Consider the following 15,413-nt stretch of genomic DNA (forward strand, 5'->3'; position numbering starts at 1 on the left):
GACGGCATTCAGTTGCCGATAAATCAATGCAACAGCGCACAAAGGCAATTGAGATTTCTTCATTTATTCATGATTTAATACGGGACATAATAGCACCGGTCATTGGGTTGCGTACAGGAGATTATCAGACAGTATGTTCACTTGGATCAGCCTCGTGATTCTTAACCAATTTTGGATAAGTTTCACTGCTAGATCATTTAGAAATTAAACTGTGACTGAATGCCGAAAATGCATTATTTTCTACGACTGTGAAGCATTGAGGATGTCATTTTTCGTGTGGGTGCTCATTCGAGTATATTACTGAATTGCCCGAATCTTGGATTTTTCCAGATTTCAAATGAATTTGCCTAGCGTTTCATCAGCTAATTAAGAAGATCGACCTGATGCATTATAGTGAAATGCTGGATTCACTGGCGGTGCGCTCAGAAATGATGCTTTGTGCTTTTGTTTCTTTGCCATTCAACTAAGTGGTGAGGCGCAAGAAAACGGGCAAGATATTATTAGTACGAAGAGTGAAAAAGTGATTGGCATTTCTTTTTGATAGCATCGATTGCTACGCAGCTTTTAATAAAACAGGGTGTCTATAATTCCTTTCGGCTTAGTGTTCACGTATTGATTAGCCGTTTGTTGACATATTCGCGTTTCACGGTGCGTCGATATTCCGCCGGTTTTTTAACTTGTTCGGAAGCAGACGAACGACGACGACTGTAGAATATTTGCTCTCCTCAAAGCTGGTCGCGATCATTAAAAGCCCCCAAGCCGCTGATGGGAAGGTTTGAGTTCAAAGTTTTTGTCCGCTAAGAAGCTGTAGAATGCTTACGTACATCCCTATCAGATTATCGACCAAGTTCACTACGCAGATCGCAGTGTTGTGTTTTTCCCACGAAATTTATTATTCATTGATCCGCGAGTAGGATGCATCGTAAACAATGGACTCAATGAAAATCTTAAAGATAATAGCTCCTAGTTTAAAGAGAGAAATCCCACTATAAATTCAGCCAAAAATGAAAAGTTCTATGGTAAAATGATAATCCGAGGTAAGTTTCGGCTAAATGCTATTAGCCATCATCAAGCGCACTGACCAGTACGCCTGATGAAGTTTTCATTTTTTGGCTGAATATTTATTGTAGGATTTCTCTCGGTATTCATCTTACACGGATATCGCGTATCTTCTTGACTCATTGCTCCTGTTTATTCCATTCAATCATATTTTATAAGCCACGAGGAAACGAAATCAAATTTCACGAACAGTACAAAAGATTAATGAGGTCTTTCGGTGTGGTGTAGTCCATCGGAAATAACATTTCGAGACTGTGAGCAACTGTTATGTCATCATTCAATCGGTCGGTGTAAAACCAATCAAAGATAACATCCCTGAAAGCTCCATAAATTATCGACAGTCATTGAATGAACATATTATTCAGTGCCATTCCGGGAAAAGGGATCAATCCGAATTATTGACGCGCGACCCGAGCAGCGGTCAAACAGCCAGATATATCACGCGAACCAGACATCGGTCAAACAGGCTGCTATACGCTATCAGTTCAATCAGATCAAGAACGACCGATTTTGAACTCTTTCTGAGCTGCGTCGACCTTATTCCTCGTATGTATTCAAATCGTGGCTTATTATCTCATTCGATAGCATTTACTATTGTGCATAACCTGATCTTGGATAATAGTCGAAATCCAAATATCATCAACTGATTTTCGTTTATGTGGTAATGCTGTTACGGTGCCCAATGATGATCTTGTGCAAGTGTTTAAGAGAACAGCTGCTTGGGTTATTTCAAATTTTACATTCTAACCAGGATCGGGTCTAGGATCTGTTAGGGGCGCACTCCTGGATCTGTCCCTGCTAACTAATAATAATAATCACTGCTTTCCATTATCACACATAATCAATGTTTGATGAAGGTTAATTGTTGTTCCGAGATTTGTAGTAAAGCCGGTTAATCTTTTTTTTTAGATTTCTGAATATACGAACGTGCATACGCAATGAATCAACTAATTGCTTTCTGTTTACGGCTAATACCCATTGCAACGCTCAATCCTAAAAAAAAAACATTCCCCAGGGCTCCATTAAAAATCAATTTTATGGACAAAAAAAACGCTCTGCAAAAATTTTCCGATTGACTAGATTTATTCATAAATGATACATTTGAATAAATTTGATTCATCTATATAATTGATAATTCTTCCGGTTCCCACACTGGAAAAAGATTGTTTTTCGATGGCAATATATGCAGCATATATGTCAATTATTTCCATTGTCAGTTCCCCCACTTTCTCAGCGCGTTAATATAGCTATATGTAACATGGTAATAATAACCATGATTCGCGTGAGATAATTTCACTCTCTTTTCTAGGATATCGGCGTTGACATGTATCTCTTTGTCTTACGTCATCATTTCATTTGCCATCTAGGCTAACATATACTTCAACACCTCTTTTTTTACGAAAGATCAACGCTGGTAATACATCGTGAATTACTGACTGATTACTGATATCGAGAAAGATTTTTGACGCCATAAAAACCCTTACAATACTGTTTATAAACAGTACAGTGTGAGTCGATGTGCACTATGTCATCAAAACTAGCGTTTCATAATAACAATTACAACTGTGAATTTTGGCGTTTATTTTGTAATCAAATATATTTCATGACTCCTATTTCATTTTTTATGGATCTTAATTAAATCATTTTCTTGAAAGTCACCAATATATATATATATATATATATATATATATATATATATATATATATATATATATATATATATATATATATATATATATATATATATATATATATATATATATATATATATATATATATATATATATATATATATATATATATATATATATATATATATATATATATATAAAACATATTTTTCAAGGCGTCAAATAACCATCAAAACTATCAAGTTAGTTTTCTTGTTAAATATATCCTAAAGATTTACTTTAAGATTAATTTTATCTAAAGCCCATTAGTTTTTCATATCGATATCATCGTTCGGGACTGATAGAAAGAACAATTTCGACTATAACCTAAAAATCATCCTCGACGCTGACTTAACATCACCATCAAAAACTACATTCGTGGCTAAAAAACCTCAAACGTCTCATTCGAAGTAATTCTGGTGTTATTTGCATTTCTCGCTTTCATCGGTTGAGCCTGTGTGTAATCGGCTTTCCATTGAGCAAGTTTAACGACGACAAACGAATCGGCGCAATCTCAAACAGGATTTCGTCTCTTACTACGCTTAATTTAAACTGTAGCTTTTTAAAACCGTGCGCGGCGTTCTTGTCGGCGATCCTACGCACGAACCAATGGAAAAAATTCAATCGCATTTAGTATGCATTGAGTAGACAATATTTCCAGCTATTCGCTACTACTCCAGCGCCAGATTACCGATTTTAACCGATGTTTGATCGTGAATTTGTTCACACAAATCGAGATCGGGAACTACGCAGTTTTCGAGAACGTCGACCTTTCATTTTACGAGCAGCGACCATCTGCGATTGAAATGAAAATTCTGAAAATGATTGCCAAGTCGAATTCTTTTTATCGTACGAAGAAAAGGTCATTACGTCAACAATTATCACGCTTAAATTCACGCTGCGTAATATTGACAAATGTATTACTTCATTTTCTGTTTACCATTACGGGGTTTCGTAGTTTTGATTAACGCTGGGAACCACGTTAACTATTATTACTAACTATAACCTGAGGTTGAGATTACGGACAAGGTATTTCCCTTGGCGCACCGGCTTGTCATTGAACACGGAGCTTTGCGCACGATATCATAGTTGAATTTGGAAAGATTCTAAAGCGGTTGCATGAATTTCTAGACGGCTGTAAATGACGCGAGAGAGTTTCAATGTCAATTTTTTTACGGTAACATTCCCCGACATCGATAACGAGTGATATATACGTAAATTCCCCCGTTTCATATTACGATATTCAACATACAGACATAATTTGACGGCGCGCACGAGCGTTTTATGCTCGAGGCGATATTCGTTCGCCGTCGATAGTCAACGCTTCGGGTTTACTTGTTTTAGAGTTTTAGACATGTATCCGGTGATGGTGGTACTTTATATACCCGAGGGCATTTTATGATTCTGATTACGGATGCTCGCGGTGAGGTTGGGCTGTGTTCATCCTCCCTATAGACAGAGATTCGAACCTGATGGCATCGAGGCTCGTCGTGTTCCGAAACTCTCCCAAACTAGACCGAGTGCGCAGATGATGTCATTATTGGCCAATCAGGGACCCCGTTTCATTTTCACTCGGTTTTTTCCAATTATAGTTATCCGTGAAATTTGCCACAGCGACTACGGGCAATCTGATAAGTGCCGCGAGTTTTCGCGCGGTAAACCTGCGCATGTACCAGCGCATCCGGTCTAGTCTTGCAGGGTTTCGAGTCTAGCGATGCCATCAGGTTCGAACCGGGGGAGGATGAGGCGTATCATTCTAGCGAAAAAATCGAGTTGGACATCGAGTCGTCGTCGAGGGAGTATTAAGCGGCTAAAAAGCATCCATATAGTCGCCGCTGCCGCTAGACATCAATTCGACTTAGCGATTAATGTTTATTAATAGCAGGTTTAGTGACCGGATGCTAGGCATAAAGCCGTCAAATTGATATAAATACTTGACGAGACCGACATCTCGAGTCAAGGGACACTAGGTGGGCGTTTAAGCGCGGCTTACGCGAATCTCATTCAGATTTATATTCGAGCAATGCCCACAACTGGTCATTAGGATTGCAGTTACGAACAATCATCTCACCATCCAACCGCCACGCGGTTCATTTTTCTTGTCGAAAATTACGCGTTGTCGGGGAATGATTTTTCTTAGCATGAAAAGCACGTGGGCACGTGACTTCCAAATATATTGACACTGTCGAATCGTTTTGCACGAATAAGATTCTTCAAAGCGCTTTATTCCGGTTAATGGTTTCAACCTATACTGCTACTTCAATTAATTTTGCACTCACTTTTGGTGATCTTTTCTCGTACAAAATGACACCCACCGAAAAGAAAACAGTTCGTCCCTCCCTCCCTTAACGGGTATTACATGTTCTGACTGACCTTTACTCGAGTCAAAAGTAAATAACGTAAAATGACATCCAGGCACGTACCCAACTTTCTGATCAACCATACAAAACTTCCCTAAACTTGAAAATCAATTTCCATCTCGTCTGCCACCTTCGCTCCGGCGCTGCACTCTGTGGAAATTGGATATGATACTATACAGTCGCTGTGATATTGCTAAGCGGCAGAAGAAATCGGTTTATTCAACGTATCAAACGACACGATAACGAAGACAATCTGAAAATATCGAACGACCGCACGTATGCGTGATAGGTGATAGGGACGCATTTGTCACCATTAAACAAAATAAACTAGCTGTAAAATATTTATAATGACTGCGCGGCAGGGAACGTTCATCTTCTGTCTTTATTAAGCTGTCACCAAATACACAACATCGATATAAACACCTTTCCGTCTGCATAGTTATCAGAAAGCTAGCTACATTTCATATATATTTAGTATTGTACGCATTCTTGATGACACTGACTCATCTAAACTCAGATATTTGATAGCACCAGGCATTAGGCTATCTTACTGATAAGAATTGTTTCGAAATTCTACTAGGGTTACGACAATCATCTGAAATTCGTCTTGTTGAACCACTTTATCGAACAGAGTTCTGTGGTTCACGATCCGTCTCATCACCTTGTTTGCGGGATGATTTGCCAAAATCCATCCCAGGGTGGCCACTTACCTGGAAATCAGGAAAAAGTCAGGGTATTTTGTGAAATAGCTAGATCGCGTGTAAAATCAAACTGTTTGCTTCTATGTTTTACGTATTTGACTAAGTTAAGTCATTGGATTCTTAGCAGATCATGTCAGGGAAACAATATACAACAGCGTACATGTCAGAAAATAGCCAGGGAAAAGTCAGGGAAAAATATGTAAAATAAAAGTGGCCACCCTGCATCCTTAACCTACCATGGAGTCTTTAAAACGTGCTTTAAAAACATCTTTATTCAATGAGTTTCTATACGATTAGTGACTGTTTAAAGAAAATACATATTTTGTAAAGAGCTTTGAGATCGTTTTAATGGAAAGCGCTTTTCAATAGTAAATTAGTACTAATGTCATTATAGCTCATCACTTTTTGTCGACTCGTTATTTTCGGTTCGTCGTAACAGCAACCAACACGTTTATCGTTTTTATTTTCATTTCCCACATAAGTTATCCTTCGTAAAAGTTCACCGTGTCCTCGACAGTTCTCCTTGAGATATAAACGCTTTTGTAAATAATGATCGAATTCATCTCTGGAACCGAGATGAAAAAGAAATTGAAATGCAAAAATGCAAATTATACTGATCGTTCAATTAAGCCGTGTTTAAAGTTGCCAATTTTGTTGCCGTCCTCTCTTGTAGGGTTTCCTGCTAGAATATTCAGATTTTATAGCGTTCAATTAATACCACGGTTCTTTTGTTGAAGATACTTTTTTTAATCTAAAGTAAACGCCTCTTCGCTTATTGTTATTAATTTTCCAGAAAATCCCGCTCGAATTCTTTCCACGAATGTCGCTTACCGTTCGAAATTGTTGGGAATTTTCCATCGGGAAAAATTTACCCAGGCGATAATTAATTACCCAAACAACTCTCTTACCGCCCAGTATTGTATCGAATATATTTCGTTTGCATATGCGATAACATAATAAACGGGACTTTAACGCGAAAATGTGACAGGTTTAACCGTTCAAACACAGGCCACGCGGCGACCAGGCGAACCGACCCACGAGAATCGCCCCGAAATTGACTTTAGTATGTGGTCGGTCGCAATCTACATATTATACGCGTATCGCGCTGAAACAGGTTTTCAAAATGCCAACCGTCGGGAATTAGTTGCGAGAATAATGGGAAATTTGGATATAGAATTTTTGATATTCAAATACGCGTCGATTGCCATCTTGATGTAACGATAGATTAGAGATTACCAGTCGCTGTTTGATACGTTCAAATAAGACAGATCGGCTTTATTTTTTCGTCTTTAAAACGTGGCTATTATATTTCTTCAGGGCATAGTTACTGGATGTAATAGTCAAATTGTGTTGTTTTTATATGATTCGGGCCATTGTGCTGATTGAGGCACGATAAAACATTTTTACATTATAAAAAATTATATCGTGTCTCTATCAATAAAGACAATTTTTTTTAGGAAAGGCCCGAATTAGCCACTATAGTTAGACCAAGACATAATGGGATTCAAATATTGTCTATACTTATATATTGTTTAGTCTTCGAGTTTTCGAGAAGGCACAACCAGGTACCATTTTATTGGAAGATACTGAGGATTATGTCGTTCGGAAATTTAATCGAGGTTAGGAAACCGAGAATCCCACATTTCAGTTCGCACTCTCACTCTTCTACATGCAGTAAGCAACCTTTTTGAATCTGATTTTGAAATTGGCTCATAGATTTGAGTCGAAATGTCAGATTCTCTCCTAGTTGTTTCATCAATTCGAGGGATTTTCATTTCATTAAAAAAATTCTCCTTTTAAAACACCGAAAATAACTTTTCTACGAAGTTCAGTTTTTTGCAGTTCTTTAAAGAACGTTAGTTAGACGCGATATATCCAATTTAGAAATGATTATCGCCTAAAATAATCCTACGAATTCAATTCAAAGAAAAAATCACTCTCCGAGTATAGCAACATCTGACAGCATACTGGAATATACAATACATATACATTGTAAATACATCAAAGGTGACACTTCATTCCGAAAACCTTCTTATTTCTCGATATTAGGACTACCGATAGCGAGGGACGAAGTTGGCGAAAAGGGTTTCACCTAATTTCTTCGTGATTACGCGAGGTTCACACCAATACATTCGGTATTCTCGGCGATCACGATTGCCCAAATCAACCCCCCGGTCGTTGACATTCAACATTTCGATAACTAACAATTCGATTGACATTTCAATTAATAAGACACCGAAAAGTAGGTTCACTGATTATCTACCACTAGCAACGTCTAAACGCATACATATCCAATTTTGTCGACTGTCTCGAAATCTGCTCGATTGCAGCTATCAGCAAATAATGCCAATTGTGTAATGTACAGTCAGCACAATATATCACGATTAACAACGGTAGTTGTTCGGATAAATTGAACCGTTTTCCTATCACGATCATTCGTTCGTTATAACAAAAAGAGCGACGACTACAAAAGGACGACGACGACCGCCATTGAACAACTGAGGAAATGGGGAGGGAAACCGATCTCATAAACCCATATATCTCACGATACACCACGCTCATAGTATAATTAGATATTCATTGCCAAGGGTTTTTAACATTAAACAACTTGGGCAGTCCCATAGGCGCATCAACCCCCGGCAGGGGTTCGAACCTGATGGCATCGAAACTCGCAACGGTACAAAACCCGCCACGCCAACCCGAGTGCGCAACCACCTGTCATTACTAAGCTAATCAGATATCCCGTTATACTTTAGCCCGGGTTCTCCATTTATATTTTAGCCGTGAAATTTGTCCAGCGATTATACAAAGAGCAATCTGATTGGTGCCGCGGGTTTTTGCGCGGCTAACATGGGCATGTCTCTGCGCACTCGGTCTAGTGTGAAAGGGTTTTGTGCCATTGCTTAGACTGGTTGCCGGTCTCTACCTTCAGTTGGATTCGTTTTTATTCTGACTGCGCGCGAATGCAGGTGGCGCAGAATGAGGACTTTACGTACGACTGTGGCAATCGAGGATTCCACTTATGGCAAGCGATGATTCACCAGGATCGCTTGTGAGCATTAAGACAACAACTCTCGGATTTCTTCTCATATTCAATTAAAATCTATCCATAATTTCTCATATTCTGCATATGGTGATAAGTTAAGTCCACCCTATATATGAACCTTAAGATCATCTTAGTTTATCAAGATTAGTGATTTGCCTAATTTCTGATGAGGCTAAGAATCTAGATGAAAGTTCATTGAAAATGAACTAGATTTTGACAGGGTTGTCGCACTGATACGCACGCCATCTAGTGGAATAGCTGGAGGCACATAGTCCTCATTGGACAGGCAACAAGCCGAGTCTCTGAATATATGATCAGGCTCGAATCCCTGGCTGGGGAGGATGCATAGGTGTCGGTGGAACTACAAAAAGCTCGTTCTTTCAGTGGTTCATACGCTCATCCATCGCTTAATGGTTTGCGAGAATTGCGACGAGATGCCTTTGAATTATGATACATCGTTATTAATCATTAGCCGGATTGAGAAGAAGGCAAATTTAAGAATTTGTAATCTGAAGTGTAAATTATTTATTAACGATGTCTGTCGCATCCCGATAAAATGACTAAGCGGATGCAAATTCAACTGAACGACATCTGATATACGACCGTCTGTGGTTAAGATGTATACGCTGTAAATGGATATTACAATGTTTCAAAATCATCTTCAGGCGCATTATTCTACCGGCTACAGAGACTTGCCAAATTTCAGACAAATACCAAGATTCATCATTAACGCACAAGATACCGTTATACTGTCCTACAAACGAACCGCCGACTTCGAATACGCCATATTCTCGGCCTTGCCATTTTTACCAGATACAATCGGAAATTGAAAACTAACATGTTGTTTCTTTAATCAGAATACGACCGAACGCAACGTCAATGCTATCATTATCTCTGTATCGAGGTTTGTATGAACGACGGGGAATCGCGCGTGGGTGTTTGCGAAACAATCATAACTAAACGAAGCGACTTATAATTCCTATTTCCCCACGCACATAATTAACATCTTTCGTTTTATACTATCTAAGCCCATCTTAAACGAGGCTATTGAACTATTTCTGCCAAGTAATGGTTGCCATTGCACAACTCAATCAGGCGAAAATGATATCATGAATCATTACTCACTGAACAGGATGTCTTGGGGTTTTGACTGGGCGTCAGGTTAAACAAATTGATACCTTGTACCTCATTTTAGTTGAGTTTAAATGCCGACCCGGCGGGCCGCCTCTTTACCCTTTACATTATTTTGTTTAATCGTCAGTTAGCCATTACATACCCGGCAGCTATGTGAACTGATTACAGATTCCATTGTAGTTTACAAGGCCAGATTACCCGGTTGATTAAAAGAAACAAAGCACCATTTTGCTTTAGTCCTATAGATAGATATCTCATCATTTTCCGTACAAAAAGTCGGTCGTCGTCACGAGGGAGGATAAATAAGCTCGATCCGCTGGAGCATCAGGGAATTAACGCCAAGCAAAATGCCACGCGCGCGTGTTAGGCGATTTTCACCGGACTATGGACTAAACACGCAACACGTCATATTGTATTTACGCGAATTATTGACGGAAGACTGTCGACTGTATACCCATCGCGCTCACTTGGCAACCTAGGAAAGGCCATGTTTCCCTTGTCGACGCCGAAATACGTTCGAACACGAACCAGATGACGAGAAATAGACATGCTTAGTTAGCTATTATTGACCATAGATTAGAAAAAAAACATCGAAAACGCGTTCTTGGTACATTGAATCCTTTGGTTTATTGATATATTCATTAATGATTATGTCCGAAAATGAAGCCTCATTTACAGCCCCTTCTAACAGTTTACATACAAACTAACAATCATATTCCTAAACCCATGATGAAGGATATTTCAGATGTGTCAAACCAATCTTCTCCGGGTTGCAAGGTCATCAAGTATACATGTATACCAATCGGATGTGTCAATTACCGGTGGAAGTCTCGTGGCGTTGAAAAAACCCCCGTACATCGCCAGCAGCAATGCGGCTGTTATTTTTGCACAGCATCAGATCGTCTGGATGGACTTTCCCCGACGCGTGGTTCTCCAGTTCTTCGATTATTCCGTTGGCGAACAATAATCATTCGATCCATCACGTAATTCTCGCCTCCCGATTGCTACTTACCGACGGCCGATTGTTACCGGTCCATCTGGCTGTCGGCTGATACCGATGTCCCGCCATAGATGATGAATAAGTAAAGCTGTTACGAGGCGGATAATGTAGGTGCGGTTGTCTATAAAATACATCGGGTTCTCGGCGAGAACGTTGTTTAATTCGCATGTGATGGATAACGCGATAAGGCCCCGACGAAGTTGTTTACGACAGTATAGTTGAAAGTCTTACGCGACAGATTACGGCCACGACACTCACGTACGTATCAGATCAATACAGAATCCCGCAATGATGACGAAAAAAAAAAGTTAAGTCAGAAATGAAATGCTTCCTTGAGCTAGTGCATGGTTGATTCAACGTTTCGACTATATCCTATAAGTCATTCAGAAATACTGAAGATGACTATTAGAATATAGTCGAAACAATGAATCAACTACCAGCTACAGGAAGCAAAATTCTCTATATTGTCGTCACAGCACGGATGTAGTGTTTTACGCATCAGATCAATTGATAACTTCACCACATGCAATCCATTTGTTGACCGGTAACTTTTTAAAGATTTAACAACAGTCCAACACTCATTTAACGGGAATACTGACTTGAAAAGTTATCAACGCCTCGAAGAAGGATGATAAATTGATATTGCCTATAGTACTATCGACAATGAATAATATGATATAATAGCAAGGGTCAACTAAGTTTTTTTTTTAATTTGATTTTATCGACATTTGAATGAAAGTGGCCGACAATAAGCCCAATCAGGCTATCCCCAAAAATGATGACGTAGGGCACATCCACTCACAATTGAAAAAAAACCATGAAAATTCATGAAATAGAACATAAGAGTCATGAAGTATAAATTACAAAATATATACTACCATTTACTAGATAAACGCCAAAATTCACAATTGTTATTGTTATGTTAAAACGCAAATATTGATGACGTATGCACATCGACTCAGTACCAGTATCCTTTTGATAACGCATGCTTGGGTATTATTAATGTATATAAACATTATTGTAACAGTTTTGCGTCGTTAAAAATTTAGCTTTACGCTTCATTGCAGTGTGTATTAACCAAAGAAACGCCAGTGTATGAAGAATTTTATCTCCCTAAGCAATACTTTTCTTCGTTTAAATTCATTTAAATGGCCCACAAAAGACGTTCGTTTTACTGTGAATCTAATTGGGCGGCATTAAAATGTTGAGCAATACTAAGACGCTGCAAAATTAACTAGCTATCAAGTGATATATAAATCTAATACAATTGGATTGAGAGTGGTTTATCGGTATATAAGCTGTTAATGTACACGTTTTGAGGGATTTTCTCCATAACAGTCTATCAGAAGATATGGCAGAAATAGTCTAATGAGATAGTCAAAATACATCTGCATCGTACTTCCAAGCTAAGTGTTGATAGCATTAATTTTTAGATGCCTGATAAATACAAAATGGCATTAGTCTACGTGTACATTATATTAGGCCGTAATTCATTCGGCGTTTAGTAAATGGAATTTGGGATGACAACATTAACAAACGCTGCCTGTTGTGATGATTCAATCTCGGTATTAATACGAAACATCGAAATCCGATGAAGGACACAGTGACTCGGAAAAACAGGAAAACAGACACTTTGCTAAGTTTATATTTATTGAATCAAATGTATTCACATCTTTGGAGGTTGGGATAAGATATTTCTTATTAAATCACGAATCACGCGAAAGCTGATAATACTGGGTGTATTTGTTTTGTCAGGCCGTGTCAAGATCGCCACTGTTAGCTTTGAGCACGCATTTTTATCAACGTCAAGAAGTTACATTGTTGTCGCCTAAATAGCCAAACCACTTATCAAAGGGCGGACGATGCTGATGATTTGTCACCTAGTATGGAATTTATTCTATACATGGAAAACGACCTTGTCGCCCCCATAACGATCAGCCATATTGGCTTGTCATAAACACATAAACTAGAAAGTTCACGACCGAAAAATATTCATGATAGCGAGAAAATTCATAATGGCATTATTATAGCTACAGGCAATATTACCGGTATATGTTTTGGAAACTGTGCAAATATATATTTCATTTCGCGTATAACATCGCCCTGGTCGCCGTCAGTGGGAGCTCTCGAGGACGACGGGCCGCCCTGCACATGACGGATCCCTTGACGTAATCAATTCATCTGGCAGCCAATAACTCAGGAAACAGCTGCGAGCGATAACCTTGAATAGATCGTAAATTGGTTTTAACGGCTTCGGACGTATTTTTCGAATCTCTTCTAATTGCATTTTTCTCGGGGAAACGACGTTCATTTCACTCCCACGGTGCGCACACGACACATCCAGATTAGAAAAAACCAGCAATATACCGTAATTGACTTCCTGACACCGATTATCGAAATCGCGTGAAAGGATATAAATTCAAATCAAAAATCTCCATTCAGATTTATCCGCCTCATTGCCCAATGAGCTACAATGGTCCATCGCCTACCGCTTCTGATGCTTGATTTTTGTATGAAAATAACTTCAAACGACAGGGCCGTAGGAACGAATTTTAAGCTGGGGTTGTAGTTGAAAATCTCGTAGTTGCCAAGAGAACCCGGACCAATCTTGGTGACCGTAGTTTATCTTCTTATCGTGCAAGCATCTTGAACCAGTTGCCAGCAGATATCAAATTAATAAATGTTATCGTCGTTTCATTAAAAAGCAAATAGTGAACACATCATCATTCCGTAGCTTTTTCGGAATAGTGCTATATGAACATTTTTTATTATCTATCATCATTATCATTATCGTTATTATTATCAAGTAAACTTTGGCAAGCATAAGCACTATCGCGGCATATCGCATATTTCCACGATGATATATATTCGAAAAATGTTCGAATTATACATCGTCTGTGATATATGATATTTGCCGGCCTCGACGGGACACCGTAACAACGGAGCATTAAAGGGTTAACGTGCCGCATTCCCGACACCGAGAGACGACACTTTCACGCGGAAAGGCGAGCGCTACACTTTATCATTCCAATATCGAATCGGATGATAAATGCTTCAATCTTTATAAAAGAGGTTTTATCACATGTTAAATGCATCTGCCTGGCTCGATATATCACATTCACAATGATTAACCGATCGCCCGTAATGCATGTGCGCGAAATAGCCTTCATTATCTTGCCGGGGTTATAATATTCCATTCAAACGCCGCGGCGAAGAAAAACATCAGTTTTAATGATAAATATCAACGGCCTACGGCTTTCGTCGTCTGGCGGCCATCTTTGCAGATAACGGTGATTCAAAATCGTGCGAGGTGATCCGTTCGCTTTAGTGATTCTTGGCCTCGTGCGTAACAGCAATTAATCTATGTTTTTATCGGGAACTAAATGTCCTAACCACGCGCATTTATCGCAGCAGAAGCTGAGATATAGTACCTGTATTCTCTGAGAAAGCCTCTGAGGCTTCCATTCAATAAAATACAAAATGACGAAAACTCACCCTTTTCAGAAAGAAATTTTTTTTTCTATTATTCGAAAATCGATTTCGAGATGAAGTATTTCAAGATCGAAGCGACAAGAAATTCGCGGGCTGCTAACACTATTCTAGAAAAGACCATACCTATATCGTGAAGATACTATCAAATTGCTGATAAATCTAGTATAGTAGTCTAGCATCATGTTCCGAAATTCAGAACGATCCTGAATCGGTCTCTTCGGTCGGTCTAAAATGAAACGTACAAATTTGGAACGAACTTTGGTCCGTTCCAAATTGTAACGGACCAGATTTAGTGCGAACGCGGCTTTGGTTTATCATTTAGATCAGTGACGGGAATGGTTGAGGCTGTACATTGTGCCTCGTGATATTCGACTAGGCGTCAGTAGATTGTCCCAAGGCATATCTGTTAACTAGAAATTATTGTCAATCTTTCAATTGACGATCATTATTTTGTTAATCGTGCTGGCCTTAATGTTCTCGCATTTCTCAGCCTCCAAGAAAAAAAAACTTATCAAAATCGTTGGAATGGAATAAGTGTGTGTGACCATCTTAACAATCGAAAATTCAAAGAACCAGAGCTCAAAGCACATCTTCGTTCGATGGCGGTAAACGAAGAAAATATTAGGTTTAAAAGTAGCCAGCGAAGGCTTCCCATGAAGCACACAATTGAATCTAAGGCGTTGACCTTCACCTGATATGTCATCACCCCAGTCAATAATGCATCGAGGTCTCCGTGAGCAATTCCTTTGGTCGATCGAGCGTCCTGAATTCGCAACGAAACTCTCTCGTTTATTGAAAAGCAAGGCTGCCCCAATAACGCGCAAGTAGCAATAATGAGATAATCTAAAGTTCCTGCCAATAATTGACTTTTCCTATCGAGCACATTAATGTTTTTTATGTTCGTTTTTCACTTTCGCTTCTTGATTTAGCAGCCTTGACATCGGTCCTCGA

Source organism: Tubulanus polymorphus, chromosome 3 (assembly GCF_964204645.1).
Source record: "Tubulanus polymorphus chromosome 3, tnTubPoly1.2, whole genome shotgun sequence".
Classification (NCBI taxonomy): domain Eukaryota; kingdom Metazoa; phylum Nemertea; class Palaeonemertea; order Tubulaniformes; family Tubulanidae; genus Tubulanus; species Tubulanus polymorphus.